The sequence below is a fragment of the Symphalangus syndactylus genome, chromosome 1 (assembly GCF_028878055.3).
Source record: "Symphalangus syndactylus isolate Jambi chromosome 1, NHGRI_mSymSyn1-v2.1_pri, whole genome shotgun sequence".
NCBI lineage: Eukaryota > Metazoa > Chordata > Mammalia > Primates > Hylobatidae > Symphalangus > Symphalangus syndactylus.
Genome location: NC_072423.2, coordinates 72,413,966 through 72,425,286, shown reverse-complemented (window position 1 = coordinate 72,425,286; position 11,321 = coordinate 72,413,966).

Sequence of the window (11,321 nt, the reverse complement as noted above, 5' to 3'; positions counted from 1 at the left end):
TTAACAGCTGGTTTTTCATCAGAAATCATGAAGTCTAGAAGGCTCTGAGATAACAAAATCTTAAAAGACAAAACTGTCAACCAATAATTCTATATCAAGCAAAACTATCACTCAAGGATGAAGGAGAACTTAAGACATTCCCAGATTAAAAAAAAAATGCTGAGGGAGTTTATTACCAGAAGACCTACCATACAAGAAATGTTAAAGGGAGCCCTTCAGGCTGAAATAAAAAGACACTAAGTAGTAACTTGAAACCGTAAGAAAAAATGAAGAACACTGGTAAAGGTAACCATATATATAAGTAGAAAAGCCAATACTAACATAATTTTGGTTTGAAACCCCTCCTTTTTTTCTATACGATTTAAAAGGTAAAGGCATAAAGCAATAATTATGATAATTATAAATTGAAGTTAATGGGCACAAAATATAAAAAGATGTATTCTGTGGCAATAATAATATAAATGGGTAGGACCAAAGATGTATGGAAATAGGGTATTTGTATACTATTGAAATTAAGTTGGTGCCATTTAAATTAGGTTGTTATAAGTTTAAGGTGTTAATTGTAATACTAAGGCTACCACTAAGAACATAAATCTTTAAGGGAATCAAAATGATATACTACAAATGTTAAACTAAGTGTTAAAAAGGCAGTTAATTCATGAATTGAGGGACAAAAGCATAAATAGACATACAGAAAAGAAGAAGCTAAATGGAAGAAGTAAATCCTTTCTTATCAATAATTACTTAAATGTAAATGAATTAAATTGTCTAATCAAATGGCAGAAATTGGAAGATTGGATAAATAACACATGATTAATTTATGTTGTCTAAAAGAGACTCACTTAAGATACAAAACACAAAGAGTTTAAAAGTGAAAAGATGGAAAAAGATAATCTCTGCAAATTGTAAACAAAAGACAAGTGAGTCAGCCAAAATAAACTTAAAGTTAGAGAAGTTTACAAGAGACAAAGGACATTACATTTTGATAAAAGTCTCAAGCCAGCAAGAAAATATAATTATAAACATATATACATTTAACAACAGAGCCCCCAAATATAGCAAGCTACAATAATTGTTGGAGGTTTAATAGTTAAAGGTTAATAATCAGAACTAGACAGAATATTTACAAAAAATTAGAGAACTTGAACAAGACTGTAAAACAATTAGAACGAACAAACATACTGAACACTCCACCAAAACCAGTAGAATACACATTCTTCACTAATGTACATGGAACGTTTCCCAGAATGGACCATAGGTAAGCCCACATAATGTCTCAAGACATATTAAAATATTTTTGAAACAATACTAAATATCTTCTCTGAACACAATGCAATGAGCTAAAAATCAGTAACAGAAAGAAGGCTGGAAGATTTACAAATATATGGAAATTAAATAACACAATTTTAAACAACCAATAGGTCAGAGAAAAAGTCACAAAGGAAATTGTAAAATACCCTGAGAAACGTAAAAGCAAATGCCATTATTTATGGGATGCAGTGAAAGCAGTGCTGAGAGAAAAATTCACAGCTGTAAATGCCTACATTAAGAAAGAAGAAAAAAAAGAAGAAAAATATCACACAACCTAATTATTTCAAAAGGAAATAGAAAAAGAAGAGCAAAGTAAACTCATTTCTAGCAGAAGGAAAGAAATAAAAAAAATTAGTGTGTAGCTAAATCAAATATTGAATATAAAAACAATAGAGAAAATTAATAAAACTTAAAGCTTTTCTTTGAAGATATCAATAAAAATAGATAAAATTTCTGCTGGATTGACTAAGAAAACAGAGAGAAGATTCCTATTACTCAAATTAGACATAAATACGGCGACATTACTACCAATTTTACAGAAACAAATGGCTTAAAAGAGAATACTACGAACAATTGCATGGTAAGTTGGATAATCTAAGATAAAATGGATATACTCCTAGACACACACAAACTAGCAAACTAACTTAAGAAATAGAAAATCTGAACATATCTATAACTATTAAGGAGATTGAGTAAGTAGTCAAAAACCTCCAAACAAAGAAATGCCCACAACAAGATAGTTTCACCAAGGAATTCTACCATTTAAAGAAGAGATGGCCGGGTGCAGTGGCTCACGCCTGTAATTGCAGCACTTTGGGAAGCCGAGGCTAGTGAATTATCTCAGCTCAGGAGTTTGAGATTAGCCTGGCCAACATGGTGAAACCCCTTGACTAGTAAAAATGCAAAAATTAGCCGGACGTGTCAGTGCACGCCTGAAATCCCAGCTACTCGGGAGGCTGAGGTGGAGAATCACTTGAACCCAGGAGGCAGAGGCTCCAGTGAGCTGAGATCGCACCACTGCACTTCAGCCTGGGTGACAGAGCAAGACTCCTCTCAAAAAAAAAAAAAGAGAATCAGAAGAAGAAGAGAGAAACATTTCTCTCAGACTTTTCCAAAAAATAGAAAAAAACCCTCTTCCTAGTTCATTCTATGAGGGAAGCATTACCTTCACATCAAGGGCAAAGACACCACCAACCACCAAAAACCAAAAAATGGCTGAGCATGGTAACTCATGCCTGTAATCCCAGCACTTTGCAAGGCTGAAACAGGACTGCTTGAGTCCAAGGAGTTCAAGACCAGCCTGGGCAACAGAGCAAGACCCTGTCTCTACAAAAAAAAAAAAAAAACTTACCTGGGAATGGTGGCACACACCTATAGTTCCAGCTACTTGGGAGGCTGAGGTGGAAGGGTCACTTGAGCCCAGAAGTTTGAGGCTTCTGTGAGCTATGATCATATCAATGCACTCCAGCCTGGGTAACAGAGTGAGAACTAGTCTGTAAAAAACTACAGGTCAATATTTCTTATGAATATAGACATTATCAATAAAGTACTAGCAACCTGAATTCAGCAGTACATTAAAAGGATTATGTATAATGGCCAAGGATATTTAGTCTCAGAATGCAAGAACTGTTCAAGATAATATCAATCAATGCAACATAGCATGTTAAGGAAAAAACCATAATAATATCAATAGGTAAAAAAAATTGGACAAAATGTAACACCCTCTCATGATAAAAACAGTAAACTAGGAATCGAAAGGAATTTCATCAATATCACGTGTAAATCTCACAGCTAATGGTGAGCAAATTCAATGGTGAGTGAATGAAAATGGGTTGGGGGCATCCGTGTCAGAAAGGAAGAAGTAAAATATCTATCTTTACAGATGATATGAAGTAAAAAAAAAAACAAAAACACAAAAACTATTAGAGTTAAATGAACTCAGCAAAGTTACAGGGTACAGAATCAATACTCAAAAATCTGTTGTATTTCTATACACTAGCAATTAACAATTTTAAAAGGAAATTAAGAAAACCATTTCACTTACAATAAACATCAAAAAGAATAAAATACCCGGGGGTAAATTTAACCAAGGAGACAGACAAAAACATTAAAAACACTTGTGTGGGCTGGGCGGGTGGCTCATGCCTGTAATCCCAGCACTTTCGGAGGCTGAGATGGGCGGGTCGCGAGGTCAGGAGATCGAGACCATCCTGGCTAACATGGTGAAACCCCATCTCTACTAAAAATACAAAAAAATTAGCAGGGCATGGTGGCGGGCGCCCGTAGTCCCAGCTACTCGGGAGCCTGAGGCAGGAGAATGACGTGAACTGGGGAGGCAGAGCTTGCAGTGAGCCGAGATCAGGCCACTGCACTCCAGCCTGGGCTACAGAGCGAGACTCTGTCTCAAACAAACAAACAAACAAAAAAAACACTGAAAACACTGCTGATTGGCCAGGAATGGTGGCTCCTGCCTGTAATCCCAGCACTTTGGAAGGCCGAGGAAGGCGATCACCTGAGGTCAGGAGTTCAAGACCAGCCTGGCCAACATGGCAAAACCCTTCTCTAATGAAAATACAAAAATTATCTGGGCATAGTGGCATGTGCCTGTAGTCCTAGCTACTCGGAGGCTGAGACAGGAGAATCACTTGAACCTGGAAGGCAGAGGTTGCGGTGAGCCCAGATCGTGCTGCTGAACTCCATCTTGGGTGACAGAGCAAGACTCTGTCTCAGAAACCAAACCAAACCAAACCAAACCAAACCAAAACAAAACCACTGCTGATAGAATTTAAAAAACAGTTAAATGAATGGAAAGAAATCCTATATTCATGGATTAGAAGACCAGTCCATGATCAATAAGCACATGAAATGATGCTCAACTTCATTAGTGATCAAGATGATGTAAATCCAAACCACATGAGATACCACATCATACTCATAATGATGACTTTTTTTTAATAGGAAATAACAAATGTTAGCCAGCATATAGAGAGATGGGAAGCCTCATGCATTATTGGTGGAAATACAATATGGTGCAGTGCTATGAAAAACAATCTGTTTGTTCCTCAAAAAGTTAAACATGGAATTATTATATAATCTGCAATTCCAGTTCGATGAAAGTACATTAAAAATTGAAAGCATGGACTTGAACAGATATTGCACAACACATATAAGTTAATCATGGAATTATCATATAATACAGCAATTCCACTCCTAGGTAAATACATAAAAGAATTAAAAACTGTGCTTGAACAGATATTTCACACCACATAGCAGCATTATTTACAATACCTAAAAGGTGGAAGCAATAAAAGCCTGTTGGTGAATGAATGAATATACGAAATCTGGTATATACATATAATGGAGTATTGTTCAATCATGAAAAGGAATGAGGTTCTGATACATACTATGACATGGATGAACCTTGAAAATACAATGCCATGTATGATTCCACTTATATGAGGAGTCTAGAATATGTAAATTCATAGAAATAGAAAGTAGAATAGAGGTTACTACGGGCTGTTTGGAGAGAGGATTGGGGAGTTATTGTTAGCTGGATACATACTTTCTCTTTGAGATTATGAAAAAGTTTGAAAATAATAGTGATAATTACACAACATTAGGAATGTACTTAATGTCACTGAATTGTAAACATAAAATAATCAGAATAATAAATTTTATGTTATGTATATTTTTCCACAATTAAAAAGTTACCAAACAAACAGCTACACCCCACAGCCAGCAGTAAAAACAAACCCTGAATAGCTAAAGCATAAGATTTCCAGAGTTATTACATTATAATATTCAGAATAGCCAATTTTCTGTAAAAATTATGAAGCATGCAAAGGAACAAGAAAATATGGCCCTTTCACAGAATAAATTTGTGGAAATTTTACACGAAGAAGCACAGATGTTGGATTCACTAGACAAAGACAAATCAACTGCCTTACATATGCTCAAGGAGCTAAAGGAGAACAGAAGAGTTATTCATGAGCAAATAATGAAAATTAATGAGGAGAAAGAAGTTACAAACAAGAGCTAAACAGAAATTCTTGGCCAGAAAAGTACAATAACTGAAATAAAAATTCACTAAAGGGTTTCAATGGAAAATATAAGCAGAAGAAGTAAAGAATCAGAGAACTTGAAGATAGGCTAATTGAAACTTATGCAGTCTGAGGTACAGAAAGGAGAAAGAATAAAGAAAAATGAATGAAGACTAAGAGGTCTGTGGAACACAATCAAGCATGCCAATATTCTCACAATTCCAGAATTAAAGGAGAGAAAGGAGCAGAAAGAATATTTGTAGATGGACTGGCAGCTAAATCTTATGAAATAAAGAAAACTACACATTTCCCAAATCTTATGAAAAAAAAAATAAAACTACACATTCAAGAAACTTGATGAAATTCAAGAATAAAAAAACACAGAGATCCTTGACAAGATACATCACAACCAAATTACTAGAAGCCAAAAATAAAGAGACGATCTTGAAAGCAGCAGGAGAGAAGTGACTCCTCATGTACAAGTGATCTTTAACAAGGAAAACAGCCAATTTCTCATCAGAAACCATGGAGACCAGACACAAATGGGGTGACATTTTTGAAGTCAAAGAAAACAAAATGTCAGTGAAGAATTCCATATCCAGCAAAACTTTGCTTCAAATATGGAAAAATTCAGACTTTTCCAGATAAATAAAACCTGAGGGAATTAATTGCTAATATACTTTCACTACAACAAATTCTACAGGAAACCCTTTAGACTGAAATGAAAGGACACTAGACAGTAATCCAAAGGCATATGAGAAAATGAAAAACCTCCATAAAGGAACTACATAGGCAAATGTAAAAGTCAGTATTATTGTATTTTTGTTTCGTGACTGCATTTTAAAATCTCCTCTGTCATTCCCAGCAAACTATCGCAAGGACAAAAAACCAAACACCACATGTTCTTACTCACAGGTGGGAATTGAACAATGAGAACACGTGGACACAGGAAGGGGAACATCACACACCGGGGACTGTTGTGGGGTGGGGGGAGAGGGGAGGGACAGCATTAGGAGATATACCTAATGCTAAATGACGAGTTAATGGGTGCAGCACACCAACATGGCACATGTATACATATGTAACAAACCTGCACGTTGTGCACATGTACCCTAAAACTTAAAGTATAATAATAATAAAATAAAATAAAAATACTGAAAAAAAATTTCCTCTGTGATTTAAAAATAGCGCATGAAATAATAATTACAAATCTGTGTTTATGGGCACACAATATATAAGGATGTAATTTGTGACAATAACAACATAAATGGGAATGGAGCTTTATAGGAGCAGACTTTTTATATGCCATTGAATCTAAGTTGGTATAAATTCAAATTATATTGTTATAAGTTACTAATGTAAATTAAAATACTAGAGAAACCACTAAGAAAATATCTAAAATTCATATGCAAAATTAAATAAGAATGGTATACTACATTCTTATTTAAAAGAAATTAAACACAGAAAAAGCAATAATGGAGGGAATTAGTAATATAAAGGTATAAGCCATAGAAAACAAATCATAAAATGGCAGTAGTAAGTGCTTTCTTGTCTGTAACTACTATGAAAGTAAATAAATAAAGCTTTACAATCAAAAGGCAAATATTAGCAGAATGGATTTTAAAAACCGTAGTTTAATTACATGTTATCTACAAGAAATTCACATTAGATGTAAATAAACAAGTAGGTTAAAAGTGAAATGGTAGAAAAAAGATATTTCATACAAACATTAACTAAATGACAGCTGGGATGGCTATGCTAATATATAATATAGGGTTTAAGTAAAATAGCTGTTAAAAGTGACAGAGAAGAACACTAATATTGGTAAGGGGTCCTTTCATCAAGAAGATATAACAGTTGTAAACATATGTGTAACACAGAAAAGAGTCTGAAAAGACACTGGCAGAATTGAGGGGGAAGTAGACAGTTTCACAATAATATTTGGAGACCTCAATATCTCACTTTCAATGGTAAATAGAACATATAGACAGAAGACATATGAGAAAATAGAGAACATAGAACAACACTATCTCAGCCTCATATATAGAACACTCCACGCAACAACAAACTACACATTCCTTTCAAATGCACATGGAACATTCCCCAGGATAGACTACATGTAAGGCCAAAAACTCAGTCACAATAAATTTTTTAAAATTGGAATTCTACACAATTTCCCTCCAAAAACAATGGAATGAGCCAGATCACTGCTTGAAATAAACTGGAAAATTCACAAGTACAGGCATGCCTCAGAGATACTGGGGACTCTGTTCCAGACCACCGCAATAAAGTGAGTCACATAAGTTTTTTTGGTCTCCCAGTGCATATAAAAGTCATGTTTGTATTATACTGTAGACTATTAAGTGTACGGTAGCATTATGTCTTTTAAAAAGTACGTTTTAATTTAAAAGTACTTTGTTGCTAAAAATGTTAATGATCATCTGAGCCTTCAGCAAGTCATAATCTCTTTGCCTGTGGAGGGTCTTGCTTTGATGTTGGTGGCTGCTGACTGATCAAGTTGGCGGTTGCTAAAGGCTAGGGTGGGCTATGGCAATTTCTTAAAATAAAAAATCATGAAGTTTACTGCATCAATTGACTCTTCCCTTTATGAAAGATTTCTCTGTAGCATGTGATGCTGTTTAATAGCATTTTACCCACAGTAGGACTTCTTTCAAAATTGGAACCAATCCCCTCAAACCCTACCAGTGCTTTATTAACTAAGTTTATGAAATGTTCTAAATCCTTTGTTGCTGTTTCAATAGTGTTCACGGAATCTTCATCAGGAGTAGATTCCATCTTAAGAAACCACTTTCTTTGCTCATCCTTGAGAAGCAGATTCTCATCCATTTAAGTTTTCCCATGATATTTCAGCAATTCAGTGACATCTTCAGGCTCCACTTCTAATTCTAGCTCCCTTGTTATTTACACCACATCTGCAACTACTTCTTCCACTGAAGTCTCGAAGCCCTCAAAGTCATTCGTTAGGGTTGTAATAAACTTCTTTCAAACTCCTGTTAGTGTTAATATTTTGACCTCTTTCCATGAATGTTCTTAATGGCATCTAGGATGGTAAATCCTTCCAGAAGGTTTTCAATTTACTTTTCCCAGATCCATCAGAGGAATCACTACTCATGGCAGCTATTGCCTTATAAAACATACTTCTTAAATAATAAAACTTGAAAGTTGAAATTACTCCTTGATCGATGGACTTCAGATTGGATGTATATTAGCAGGCATAAAAACAGTGTTAATCTCCTTGTACATTTCATCAGAGTTCTTGGGTGATCAGCTGTATTGTCAATGAGAAGCAATATTTTAAAATAATTTTATTTTTCTGAGAAGTAGTTCTCAACGGTGAGAGTAAAATATTCAGTAAACCATGCTATAAACAGATGTGCAATCATTCATGCTTGCTGTTTCATTTATAGAACACAAACAAAGTAGATTTGGTGTAATTCTTAAGGGTCTAGGATTTTGGAAATGGCAAATGAACAATGACATCGACTTGAAGTCATCAGCTACCATTAGACCCAAACAAGATATTCAGCCTATCCTTCGAAGCTTTGAAGCCAGGCATTGATTTCTCCTCTCCAGCTGTGAAAGTCCTAGATGCCATCTTCTTTCAATAGAAGGCTATTTTTTCTACACTGAAAACCTGTGATTTAGTGTAGTCACTTTCATCAATGATTTTAGCTAGATCTTCTGTATAACTTGCTGCTGCTTCTCCATTAGCCCTTCCTGCTTCACCTTGTACTTTTAGGTTATGGAAATGGATTCTTCCCTTAACCCTCGTGAATCAACCTCTGCCAACTCCAAACTTTTCTTCTGCAGCATCCTTACCTCTCTCAGCCTTCATAGAATTGACACATTAGGGCGTTGCTCTGGATTAAGCTTTGGCTTAAGGGAATATTGTGGCTGATTTGATCTTCTATCTAGATCACTAAAATTTTCTTCATATCAGCAGTAAGGCTGTTTTGCTTTCTTACCATTTGTGTATTCACTGGAGTAGCACTTTTAATATCCTTCAATAACTTTTTCTTTACATTCACAACTTGGCTAACTGGCACAAGAGGCCTAGCTTTTGACCTGTTTCAGCTTTTGACATGCTTTTTTCATTAAGCTTTATTATTTCTAGCTTTTGATTTAAATTGAGAAACATATGACTTCCTTTCACTTGAATACATAGAGGTCATTGCAGTGGTATTAATAGGCCTAATTGCAATATTATTGTGTCTCAAGAAATAGGGCAGCCAAGGAGAAGAAGAGAGATGGGGGAATGGCTGGTTGGTGGAGCAGTCGGAGTGCACACATTTACTAATCAGGTTTGTCATTTTATAAGGGCATGGTTTATGGCACCCTAAAACAATTACAATAGTAACATCAGAGATCACTGATTGCATATATTATGATAATAATGAAAAAGTTTGAAATATTGCAAGAATTACCAAAGTGAAACACAGAGACAGGAAGTAAGCACATGATCTTGGAAAAATGGTGCCTGTAGACTTGCTCAACAGAGGGTTGCCACAAACCTTCAACTTGTAAAAAAGAAAAGAAAATGCAATATCTGTGAAGCATGATAAAGCAAAGAGCAATAAAACAAGAAAATATGCATGTACGTGGAGTTCAAAAACACACTGTCAACCAATGGGTCAAAGACGAAATCACAAGGGAAATTACCAAATACCTTAAGATGAATGAAAATAAAAGCACAATATACTAAAGCTTATGTGATACAGTGAAAATAGTCCTGGGAGAGAAATTTATAGCTGTAAATGCCTGTATTATAAAGAAGAAAGATCTCAAATCAATAACTACACATACCCTTGAAGAACTAAAAAAGAAAAGTAAATTCAAAGCCAGTAGAAGAAAAGAATAATAAAGATTAGAGTGGAGTTAATATAGAGAAGAGAAAATCAGTAGAAAAAATCAACAAAAACAAAAGTTCATTTTTTGAATATGTAAAAAAATTGACAAACTTCTTAGCTAGACTAAGAAAAAAGAGAGAGAGTACTTAAATAGCAAAAAATGGAATTGAATTCGAGACTTTGTTACCAACCTTCAGCAACACAAATAATTATAAGGGAATATTATGAACAATTGTAGTCCAACAAGTTTAATAACCTACATGCATTAGACAAACCCCTAGGAACATAAAAACTACCAAACTGACTCAAGAAGAAATAGAAAATCTGAAAAGACCTATAATGAATAAGGAGATTGAATCAATAATCAAAAGCCTTCCAACAAAAGGAGCTTAGGACCAGATGGCTTCACTAGTGAATTTTACCTAACATTTAAAGAAAAATTTAAATCAATCCTTTTCAAACTCTTCCAGAATATACAATAAGAGGGAATACTTCCTAACTCATTTTAGGAGGCCAGTATTATCCTCATGTCACAAGCAGACAAAGACACTTCAAGAAAAAAAAAATTTAAGCCAATATCCGTTATTATTATGTGTGCAAAAATCCTCAACAAAATACTAGAAAGCTAAATTCAATAAAATATTAATGGGATTATATACCATGAATAAGTTGGAGTTATACCCAGAATGGATTTATACTCAATAGGCAAACATGGTTTAGCCTAAGAAAAACAGTAATATAACATACCATATTAATAGAATAAAGGGGAAAACACATAATAATCTCAATGGATATACAAAAAGTATTTTTTAAGTTCATCATCCTTTCATGATTAAAAACACTCAGGAAAATAAGAATAGAAGGGAACATCCTCCAAATGCTAAAAGGCACTTATGGAATCCCCATAGCTTACTGATGGCAGTCGAAGGTGAAAGGTTGAAAACTTTTCTCCTAAGATCAGGAACAAGAAATACATTCTCGCTTTTACCACTACTTTCAGTATTATACCAAAGTTCTAGCCAGGGCAATTAGGCAAAGTAAAGAAGTAAAATTCTTCCAAAGTAGAAGAAAGGAGTAAAACTATCCCTATTTGCAGATGACA